The sequence below is a fragment of the Fopius arisanus genome, unplaced genomic scaffold (genome assembly GCF_000806365.1).
Source record: "Fopius arisanus strain USDA-PBARC FA_bdor unplaced genomic scaffold, ASM80636v1 scaffold00015, whole genome shotgun sequence".
In the NCBI taxonomy this organism is placed as follows: Eukaryota; Metazoa; Arthropoda; class Insecta; order Hymenoptera; family Braconidae; genus Fopius; species Fopius arisanus.
This window is the reverse complement of record NW_011887754.1, coordinates 124227-135621: the sequence shown is the minus strand read 5'-3', so window position 1 is coordinate 135621 and position 11395 is coordinate 124227. Positions and strand designations below refer to the sequence as shown.

General features: G+C 43.6%; 1 long non-coding RNA gene across 1 annotated transcript; it reads right to left on the bottom strand.

Moving 5' to 3' along the window:
* Window positions 1–4920: 4920 nt before the first annotated feature.
* On the bottom strand, window positions 4921–8860 carry LOC105263413 (uncharacterized). The gene is made up of 3 exons (XR_891897.1): window positions 8679–8860; window positions 5241–5323; window positions 4921–5136 (listed from the first exon to the last, which is right to left on the bottom strand). It is a non-coding gene; the product is annotated as an uncharacterized lncRNA (long non-coding RNA).
* Between the last annotated feature and the right edge of the window lie 2535 nt (window positions 8861–11395).

The following is an 11395-nucleotide window of genomic DNA, read 5'->3' as shown; positions in this document are numbered from 1 at the left end:
ATTGTGCACTTCAAAATAGGAGAGAAAATTATTGGTCCGATCTCCAGCGGCTGTCGAATAAACGCTATTTTGCATCGGTTTGGGATGCAGTGACGTAAGTCGGGGTCGAGACGACAAGGAGATGAAAAGACGTCGGGCCACTCACCTTGGGTCCTCGCTAAATCCCCCTGAAAAAACAAAGAGAAACAGCTCTGCGCACACTCCAGCACCTACTCCTCGAGTTTCAATTTAACCCCCGGAGTGTGTGTGCATCGAGAGAGGGGCAAGAGGGGAAAAAAGGAGAAAAAAAAACGGGTGGGTGGGCAACGGGGGGAGGTATGGGAGGGAAAAAAAGACTGACGAAATGGATATAGTGGGGGAGTTGATGAGACTGCAGTTGGGCGTGTGTGTCGGTTAGGGCCTTGGATTCGCCTGTCCTTGACTCAGCACAGTTACCCCAACACTGTGACGTCACTCTGCATAACTTCGCCTAATTGCATCGTTGCTCCTGCAGTTCTACAACGGTGTGGCAAAAAAAAATCCCACCAACACACGAACTCGGGACTTTGTCCTTCTTCACACTGACTCGCTTCACCCTTCGCTGTTTTCACCTCCCTCTTCACCAGTCTCTTTCAACTTCTCGTGTACGGAGAGCACCATCAAGATTATTATTCACTCCTATCATCTCTCTCTTCTTTGTGTTTCCCTTTCATCGGATACACTGCCCCCTATATGCACCGCCCTTTCAACCCGGCGCCTTATATTTCACTTTTTATCGCCTCTCGCTGCTTGTGTACATGTGCCATGAAGACTGGAGGTCGTCATGGGGGCCATCAACTAACTATACTGGTTGAAAAAAAAAAAAACAATTTATTAATGACAGAAACTCTATGATTGATTGGATATTTAATTACGTCGGGAGTTGGGTATTCGCGGGAGAGGAAATTCTTGAATTGTTTGTGGCGATGCTATAATGCAATAATGCAATATTGCAATAAATCCAATAAATGGAATAATGCAATAATGCAATAATGCAATAATGCAATAATGCAAAAATCGAGTGGGACTTGGATCTCCAACTGGAATTTTATGCAATTAAATGGAGAGGAAAATTTTTGGGGTACAGATAAAAATCGATGTGCATGTGGTTGTTGGTTGGAGGCGATCGGAGGGACTCATCCGTGTGTGTGTCTCGGGGGGACTCAATAGGTGACCTTGACGGGCGCAATCCTTTAAGAGTGGCATGGTCAACGTTCCCGGGGACCTTCGGGTGTTGGAGAGCGCGTCGAGAGCTAGTCATGGACGGCCAAACTGCAGTCCCAACTCAACATGCCCCAGACGCTCCCAATAAAGCTCGCATTCGCGCTAAAACCCAACGCCACGCATCTGCCCCGGTCTCACACATACATCCACCACCATCAGGAATATTGTCTGGGGACTCTCACGCACAATTATTTCACACTGCTTGTTAAATCATTTTTTCGCCATTTTCATTTTTTACCTTTTTTGAACCTCTCACATCGAATTGTAATTCAGGATTTGAGGGTCAAATTTTGTCCCATTTTGGGTCACATCTGAGACTTGCGAAAGCCCTGGATTGGGCCTGATGTATGTCCACCAATTGACACTTGGGGAAATCGACGCAAAACTTTTCTATTTGAATTTTAGTTCTCAATTCCTTTATTAGTCGAATTGAAATTTCCAATTTTCACCTGAAATTTTCATGAGTGTTAATTAGGGACTTATTTTGAATTGAGTGTTGAGTGTAAAAATTGAGCCTTTGAAAAATCTCAGATTGGGACTCAGAGATATCATGATGAACCTGAAAACGAGGATCCATTATTTTCGGATGCATTGTAAAGACCTTGAGCTGAAGAAGAATATCAAATTGAGTCCCAAAAATCTCACGCGAAGTGCCGAAAAACCTGAAATAAACGTTTATGCATTCTCCGGGCGACGAAAGAATTAACATAACCACGGGAGAAATTGACCGCATTAATAAATGGAGATCGACAATTGACTTTCAGAATTGGCTGAAAAAGTCAGTGTCAATTTTTGTAGGTCATTCGGTGCAATCCAACGGTCCACTTGAGATGATAATACATCACCGAGAGGAAAAACGCGACAAATTAACCATGAAACTTGGGCCTTAAAGCGGCTGAGCAATCGTCAAATTATCATGACAACGTTTTTCCAATTCATCGGATTACCAATTCCACGCTGAAAGCATTGTTTTACCATACAATAATCAGCAGCATTAGTACCTCACGTGTCGCAACACGAATTTCAACACTTGTCCTCGACCGGGGGCCCGTGAATTTATTCCACCCCTCCCTCCCCCTCTCGCCGCCCCTCATTTGCGAATTAAACACTGCATTTAACATGACGATAATTCAAACATGGTGCAATTCAGAATGGCGAAGAAAAAGAGCGGGGAGTTACGGGCGTCTGTTGGATTTTCAAGATGAAAGGAAAGAAGAAAGAGATTTATTTTCGGATAAGTCTAAAAATTGCATAGGTTTCGTCTCTCTGGTGGAGATGCGTTCCCCGTGGCAACATTTTCGGTTCACCGAGGGTCATTCCTGAGTCATAGACCGGACGCCCAAGCGCACACGCGTCCTCTCCTCATCCCGCCTCGGTTTTTGCCTTCCAGAAATTCCTGATGACGAATATCTTGGGGATTACAAGGCGCACAGGCGAAACACCGAGAGAACGGAAAGAGGAGAAAAAAAGCTACACTGAATGCAACACTCTGTGCACTGGCTCCTTTCTTTCACCACATCTTTAACTCACTAAAGTCCAACACCGCTGGAAATGACATTATCTCAGTTAGCACCACTCCAAACACCATTTTCAGCGCGTTTATCTAAAACATCGAGTATTCATTTTCCTTCATTTCGATTTACACATGGACTTTTTCCTCCGCCCTGAATTTAAAGAGAAAATCAATCACTGAATAAACAATGAGGAGATTCATTTTTCGATATTGCAATTTTGCAATTTCCATAGATTTCAAAATGTATTTGATTTTATTTCTTTCCATTTTTGAAACTAAATTTTTTTCAAAAATAAATTTTTTTCACGATAACTCAACCATAAATATTGTGTTCTCCATTCTTATTCTCATCTCGAAACACTATTAAGTAAACTATTACTATCGTTTATTACATACTCTCGAAGTTACTGCCACTAATATTTTCTTCATCATCTCGAAAGTTGGTCTTAGGTTTAATGCGCTTGGTGTTTTCACTGGATACTACGTGCTGAAGCCGAAATAATCGACGAACCATTGCAATTGACATTAAATTGTTGGAACTTTTCCAATATCGATTCCATCGACAACAGCCTGGAACTGCACATGAAACTGCATAATCCCCAAAATTTACATTCCGTCATCGGAAAAAAAAACCGATGCACGAAAATCCCAGAGGAAAAATCACTGCGCTATTCCACCAACGCGGGAACTTTTTTTTTTTTTCATTATTTATAAACTCATCATATCCGGAACGAGTCGAGTAGGATGGATGCAAAAAGAAAGAATCGACTGCATTCCGATCACTTTGCCCGGTCTAACCTTCAGCCCGATTCGGGGGCAACAACACCAGGGCGTCTATGTTACATATATAACAACACACATAAAAAGCATTTTGGCCCGTTTGGGTCGTAGTATTATAGAAGCTAAACGGGTGGGGGCATTCACTGGAGTTGACTTTTAGTGTCTATCCAGGGCCCTCTATCCTCGGCCGCCGACTGACGCGGGGGGAGGCTTTTCGGGTGGAGAAGAAAAGGGGGAAAAAAAAAGGAGCAACCCCCGCCCAAAATACAAAAGGAAAAATTGGGCTGAGAAAAACGACGTCGAGCCCCAAAAAAAACCGCTGCGTGGGCAAAAAATAGGTGGGTTTAGGGGGTAGGGGGTGGGTGAGGGGGATCAGGTGGAGGGTTTTTGGGGGGGGAAGGGTTTGGCTGATGGGGCTAGTATGCCAAATGTAGAAAGTGAGACTGAGAAAGCGTTGGAGTCTGGAGGGGCAGTGGGGGTTCGAGTTTGTTGGAAGGTGGGGAGAACAGACGCGACGGCAACCGGCGCTCTGCCTTGAACCTCGCGCGGTGCATTGCCCGTCGCTCAAGGGCGTCCGCCGTTTTCTCTTTTAACCTCTCTTCACCACCCCACACCCTCCCCATCCGGGTTAGCGTCCACCAGCATTCGCACGCGAATCACTCCAATCGAACTCGTGAATTCATTTTTGGGGGTCGGCAAACCGTCCCTCGAGAATGTTCAAGAAAAATATTCAAAGTTGTTTTGAGGGTTCAGGGATTAATTTCAGACTTGGGAATTTCAGTGGCTTCACACTTTTGGGAGGATCAATTTCAGTGATCTTTCGAGTTGAGATTAGTGAAGTCGAGCTTTATTTGCAATCTGCCAATAGGAGAACTTGAGAATTTTGTCAACTTAAATTGAGTCATGAGAGTTCTGGGTTAGGGGGCTTGAGAGGCTTGATGTGGGACGTGTTAATTTGAGACATCCGAAAGTCTTAACTTGGGACTTCTAGAAATCTTGAATTGACCCCTCGAAGTCTCAGTTGCGGCTTTGATGTCGTCAAATAAAATTTTTCCAAAAGCATTAATCTGAGACTGCAGAAGATCTCCGTGTGAATTTCAAGTTAAAGTTTAAGAACTTCTCTTCAAATTTCTCCGCATGCCCTTCAGTCGTTCTCACTGAAATATTTCCATGAGAATCAATAGTTTCCGCGCGGGTTGCATCGAATTCGATTTTGTCGTGAACAGGCGGACTTCACTTGTAAAATGTCAGTGCCGAAGAAACAAGAAGCTCAGAACAAGGACTTCGAGGGGGATTTTCTTGAATACAAATGCCATATCTTTCCGTCAATTCGTGCGAATAGTTGAGAAAGCCTCAATAGATTATTTTTATTTCCTCACGGTGGAGTTCACACTGGGTTTACCTAGAAGTATCACAAGGGAGATCACGTTTCTCATGTCTTGTTCGGTGTCTTTGAGCACGTCATCAGCATTTGAGTAAAGGGTAGTTACGTCGCCATCACTCAATGGGATGTCCACCCTCAAAAAGCGGACGTAACAGCAGCGTTGTCCCTCAAGGGTCACGTGTAACTGACCGTTGTCACTTACACCAAATGAATATTGCTTTTTTAACAATAAATAAACAAATGGTCATTAAACTTTCTTCCAGCAATATTTACATGTCTGTAATACACGCGGTGCAATCCGTGTGATAATGAAAGCGTTACCTCCGTAATTCCGTGCTTTTCTTTTTTGTCACATCCGCCACTTGCCACAACAATCATGCCACTGTGTAAACGTGCCGATCAATCTGTAAATTAAATTGCGTTTTAAAAAATTTAAAGAATTACCATTACCAATGAATTATTCTCGAGGTAATTTTCCATATTCCTAGTTTTTCTGTGGTGACAATTTTTGTGAATTTGATTTTGAAAAAAAATCACTTTCATCGATTACCCCGAATTTTGTAAAAATATTATTTTCAAAGTATGTGGATATCCCGAATTGAATAGCTCGTGGGATTATCAAGTCTGTTGGTACGAACGCGAGAGAATTGTTGGTGGAGGAGAGAGAAAACCGAAGAACCGATAAATAGAAGCATTCCCCGGTCCAGAGAAGCCCTCGAACAAGGCAAACCTGCACTCCCCATTCCGGATGTACACATTCAACTTCTCCATACGATGTGTACACAAAGGCCAGGAGGCCGTGAGGCGCGTGGGTGGTTATGATATCCAGACCTCGAGGCAGAAGTTAACCTGCGCCCCAGGTCGAGGACGGGCGAGAGATGTGCGTGTCGCTGGGAAAAACCATTGTGGTTGCATTTTAACATGAGCCTACAACAACCCACTCCCCATCAAGGTCACCAAGGGGAGGTTGTGCAGTGGTCGAGTTGGAGGGACAAAGAGCATTCCAGGAGTTGTACCAGGGCACAAAACGCAGACGAGGGTGAATTGCAACCCATTAGCCCACAGCACGCCACACCATTGCACGCATTATTGCGTAAGATTCAACGGTTGTTGCCAAGTCATTTTTATTTTTTTCGCTATCAAATTGCATCGATATCAGCAGCTAAATCACCTCCTATTCGATATCGCGAGCTATATCACTCAATTCCCCCAGAAAATACGTTTTACGCAGTTAGGGGAATCCCCTGTACTGGTGACCACCTGAAATTTTATTCAATAGTAATATTACCCCTCAAAATATTAAAAAAAAAATATTATAATGTCAATAAATAGTAATAATAATTACCCCAAATCACGATAAATTAATTACGTGAAGTTGTTTGAACAGATAGAATAAATGATAAATGAGAGAAATGAACTTGCCAAATTGTCGTAAATTTTGATTAAAATGAAGAAACGATGTGGAGAAAAATGTGCGGTTGAGGATTGCATAATCACCGCATTCTCCCAGGACGTACCTAATACATTTTGCAGTTGTTGCGCATGTAATAAGTAAGGGAAAAAGAGACGTGCGATAAAAGAGTGGCTAAACGGGATAAGGAGGAGTGCCCGCATTGGCTAAAGGAGTTGTGCATTGCACTGGCGAGAAGGGGGAGAATTGTCGGCGGAAGGCCCTCCGGTTGACTGTATATGTGAGGAGGATGGGGAGATGATAAAAAAGAGAGTGAAGAGGCCCTGGACGGTGGGGTGAGAGGATGGCGAGCCGGAGGTTAGTACCCACTGGAGCGGTGGCCGCGTGACCTTGCCAATATGCGCCGCACTGCGTCTGGCGCGTTGCGCACGCATTTTTCTGTCGTTTGTTTATCCAAGTAATTACCAGAACCTAGCATCACTTACACCAATAAATTCAATGCAATTGAAAACGTGCCTGACGTTTATGAGCACTGAGGTGCATTAAATCCTCAGGATTTAAGTCCTTAAGGCCCTTGAATGTTCTGACAAACTGCCCACAAAAAAAAAATTCATGCTGTTGTCGGGAAGAGTTCATGAGTGTTAATTTGAGACTTTTAACAAACCCAGTTTGAATCTTCGAAGGCTATTTGTGGTCTCTAAGTCCTCAGTAGAGACTTGGGGAAGGATCAAGGTGAGACTCTCAGGACTTGAGATTCTTCGGGGTGAGTTATGGTCTCAAAGATATGCCTGCAATCGTCTTCAGAGAGATCTTTTGTAAGTCCTAATTTGAAATTTTCAAATGTCTTGATTTGGGACTTGTAAAATTCTTGAGTTGAGGATTGTCGAATGCCTCGATTTTATTTATTTGTTTTTGCCGTGCCTTTCTAAAGTCTGGAATTAGAACTGAGGAAAGTCCCAAACTAAAACATTCGAAATTCTTCCATTAAAACTTGCGGAATTCTCAACTTGTCACGTTTCAGACCTTAATTTCGAACTTTTGAAGGTCTCACTCTGAGCCCCCAGGTCTCAAAGCAAAATTCGATTTTTAAAAATATATTCCATCATAAACTCTCAGGATTGCGACTCAACTTTTTGCAAGGCACGTTCTCCAAACCGTAGTGCATATTTATAAATAACTCCACTGGTGAACCCTCGAGATGTTCCGACGTTTTTATGACGAGAACAAAAAAATAGTGAAACAGGGAATAGTCGGGGGGCGATTGGAATAAAGCGAACGTACGTTTGATAATTGTTTACAGTGTGGAATTCTTGGCAGCCCGACGTTAGGTCACTTGTTTGCCTCTAAACACCAGAAATTACGTCATGCAGTGGGATAATGTCGTTTCAAAACCGTATCAAACGCGGCTGCTCGGTCCTGAATAGATAAAAGAAATGGAGGGACTGTTTGACGGGTGGGGGGGGACAGGGGGGGCCGAGAGGAGGGCAAAGTGGGAGTGATCTCACACACAAAGAATGTGGTCCGGACGTTTGGCCTTCTCGCCGAAAGTGCATCGAGCTCGTTGTCTCTTCGATGTATCGACTCTCTTTGTCACATTCACTCTCACCGCCCTCCCCTCCCCCTTACCGTATCCCGCAACCACCCTCTCCACCCCCCCGCATCGCCTCATTCCGCGGACTGCGCATATCGCGGGCACCACGACGTGTTGCGTCAAAGTAAACCAACCAACTCCCTAATCTCGTCTTTCAGAGAATTCCACTTCAAGTGCACAACCGTTTTACCGAAAAAAATGTTAACCGAGATTAATGCATGGGATAAACAATCGCTGGAAAATTATTCAATTTTTTGGGCCCAATATTCTGCGGGAAAACGAAATAATTTTATTGAGTATAATAATGCGTCGGTTTTCGGTGATTTTTGCACAGCGCCATTTTTTTAGAGTGGCTGGTTTTTTTCGTGGAAATTGAAAATGCAAAATTCATCGCCAATTTCATATGCCAAATGTTGAGAGAAAATCTGTTGTACCGCGGCTTTGGGATTTTTAAGCTGCAACATTTAACACATTTCTATGCAACGAAGCTACGGCCAACGAAAATAAAGTTTATTTTGAGATCTATGAGCTGGAACCGAGAATTTCGAAATTTTTAAATTGTCATTTTTCAAAGTCTCCATTTCACACCTTTCGAATCTCAAAATAACCTTTATTCCTGTCGGGCGAATCGGTAAGTCCCCGATAATTTTGTAACAGTTGTGATATCACACCCGCTAATATCCCGATTATTTAATCTGCTCAACGTGACGTCGAGGATGTTCAAATATTTTCGAAAAAAATGCAATACATCACCTACATGCTGAATATATGTGATCACAATTACTCCATAACGAGATATATTTCCAATAAGCAAAAAAAGCAATAAGTCGCACATACGCCGCATAGATATGGGGGTTGTACTACTTGGAATCTGAATTAGTAGATAGAATCCCGAACCCCGCAGCCGGGTATTCAGTCAGTAGAATAAGACGCGCGCGGGCGTTGTAGACAGACGGCAAACACCCGGGTCTGTATCCGTGGGTTCGGTTGCAGTGAGATAAAAAAAAAAAAGCACAAAGGGGATAAAGAAAATGATGAGCGAAGAGGAAGAGGGATTGAGCATGAGAGTGAGACATTGCGATAGAAGCAAGGTGCAATGCTCGCGCGCCCCAATGAACAAACAGCGTCGGTCGGGAGAGTTCTCGCACACGGCCCGTACACAGCCAAGGTCACCCGGGTAATGTCCCGATGCCCCCTATGCAGGACAAATTCACCGAACCACATACACACGCACATGAGCGAGAGGGGCGAGAGATAAAGAGAGAGAGAGAAAAAAAAAAGAGGGACGACGAGAAAAAAAAAAGGCGCTCCGGCGAGTGGGGGGAGCACTCCCCTGACCTCTTCCACGTCGTGGATGATGCAGTCGTCGTAGGTGAGAGGGGCCCGGGGGGGAGCGGGCCCAGAAGGGGACCGCGGCGACGGGCGCGGGGGGGTGGCAGCGGGTGAGGGCTGCTGGGAAAGGGGGTTGAGGGGCCTCGGAGGGGATTCACTCGGGTGATCTTTATTTATTTCCTGCTATCTCTGGCCAAGGGGCCCCCGGTTATATGCACACAACGGGAGAAAAAACTTGGGGATTATGCAACACAACGTGAACAACGAATCGGGTTGTACGCCACTTCTCATGACTCCTAGCAGCCTTTGTCAGCCACCCAACTGGTGATTAAGTCTGCGTCTGTCTGCGTGACCCTCGAGTCTCTTTGTGGGATTCGAGTGATGATTAAGTCCAGACCTCGCGAGAAAAAAGAGACTGCAATTTTTTGACTGGTTGGTTTTCTTCATGGTTTTGATGGGTCTTGGTATTTTTTTGATGATTTGTTTGGTTATGGAAATTTGGGGGGGGGGCATTTTGGGGAAATGAAGGATTTTACTTTGTTAATAAAAATTAATGGCTTTTTCGTGATTCCCGAGCGAATAGAAGTTAGAGGGATTATTCCAGAATTTTCTCAGAACGTTCGGTAATTTTTTTTTTGAATTTTCGCAAGAAATTTCGCAAGAAATGAGTAATTGTTGGAAATTCGACGTTTTACTCACAAACTCGGGAGTAATCGTCTCACGGTATCTCCAGAGAATTTCTCCAATTGTTTTCACGCATGTTTATCTCTTCCCCTGCACACACGAAAACAAATTGTCCAAGAAAGTGGAATTTTAAAATTAAACTTTTTTTTCCGCAGCACGCACAAAAAAAAAAATTCAACCGCAAACTGAGTTGCCAACTCGAGCGGGAAATTTGAAATTGGACGAATGGAGTGCGCAGTGGATCCCGTATTATTGAATTTTGATGATAAATGAAAGCTTTCATGAACTCAAAATGAACACAACATTGAAAATTCGTTGCAATGATTACTGAAGATTAAACAAATCTCTAGATTCGTGTGGGCAGGCACCTACGTAAGACGTAAAAACAATGGTGGGATAACAAAGCCTGGACACGTGAAATTTCATGGACCTTGACGTGACTGTGAAAATTGAGAGAGAAGTTGAATTTCGCACACAGGTTAACCTCACGAATAGTGGACGGGGTCGTTGCCCACGGGTCTCATCTAACGTGGCCAAATTATTTTCGAGCCACCCATACAGTATCATCATCCCACTCATATTTTTCGATGCTATACTAGGTGGTTTGTCTTTCCCCGGACTGAGGATCATCCCAACATCATCTTGGTTCACTCATCTCTCCATTTGCTTGTGTGAGCGACCTTGTACATTATTTTTTTTTTACAAGCTCCTTTGTCACTGGTATCACGAGGCGATTCACTCGTTATTTCGTGAAGACTAATTTGAGATTTTACAACGAAAATTGGAGGGATGTTGGATGAGCGTCAAGATTTGTCACAACCAAGGTTGAAATTTAGGAAATTCTTCAGTGGTATTGCTTCCGGCTAGAGTAAAATCTCTCTGCGCCGTATCTCCGTCGAATTAAGTAGCTATTTACACTTACAAAATTTATTATTGTCTCGGGGATAGATGGTAATCGTAAATTAGACATTTCGAGATATTAAAACTAGTGGACCAACGCCAGATTCAACTGCTGACGTTATTTCCAAGACCTTCGATACCTTCTTTTTTTCCTCTTGACGACTCGCTGAGTTTAATTTCAACTTCTCGGAAAAATCTTATCGGTGCATTTCGTCAGACGTGTGTCTTTGTGCTTTCCTCAAGGTGGAGGTAATTAAAAAAATAATCATTATCGCTCGATAAATGGGTATCGCTCGGTGAATCTTTGTAAATAATCGAGGGGCCGGAAGTTGACGTGGACAAAATTCAAGAAAAACTCTTGATCTCCACTTGCATCATACATTGAAACATCCAGTGTTCCCACAAAACTCAGGGACTTCCTGATAAACGAGTCTAGCTGAATCGAAGGTAGAGAGAAAAAAGTCACGAGTCATATATCTCGGACGCCATCGATTGCGCAACAGAGGGGGGCACATAAGGTGGTATATTGTAGGGGGGGAATTATGAGAGTCATAATCG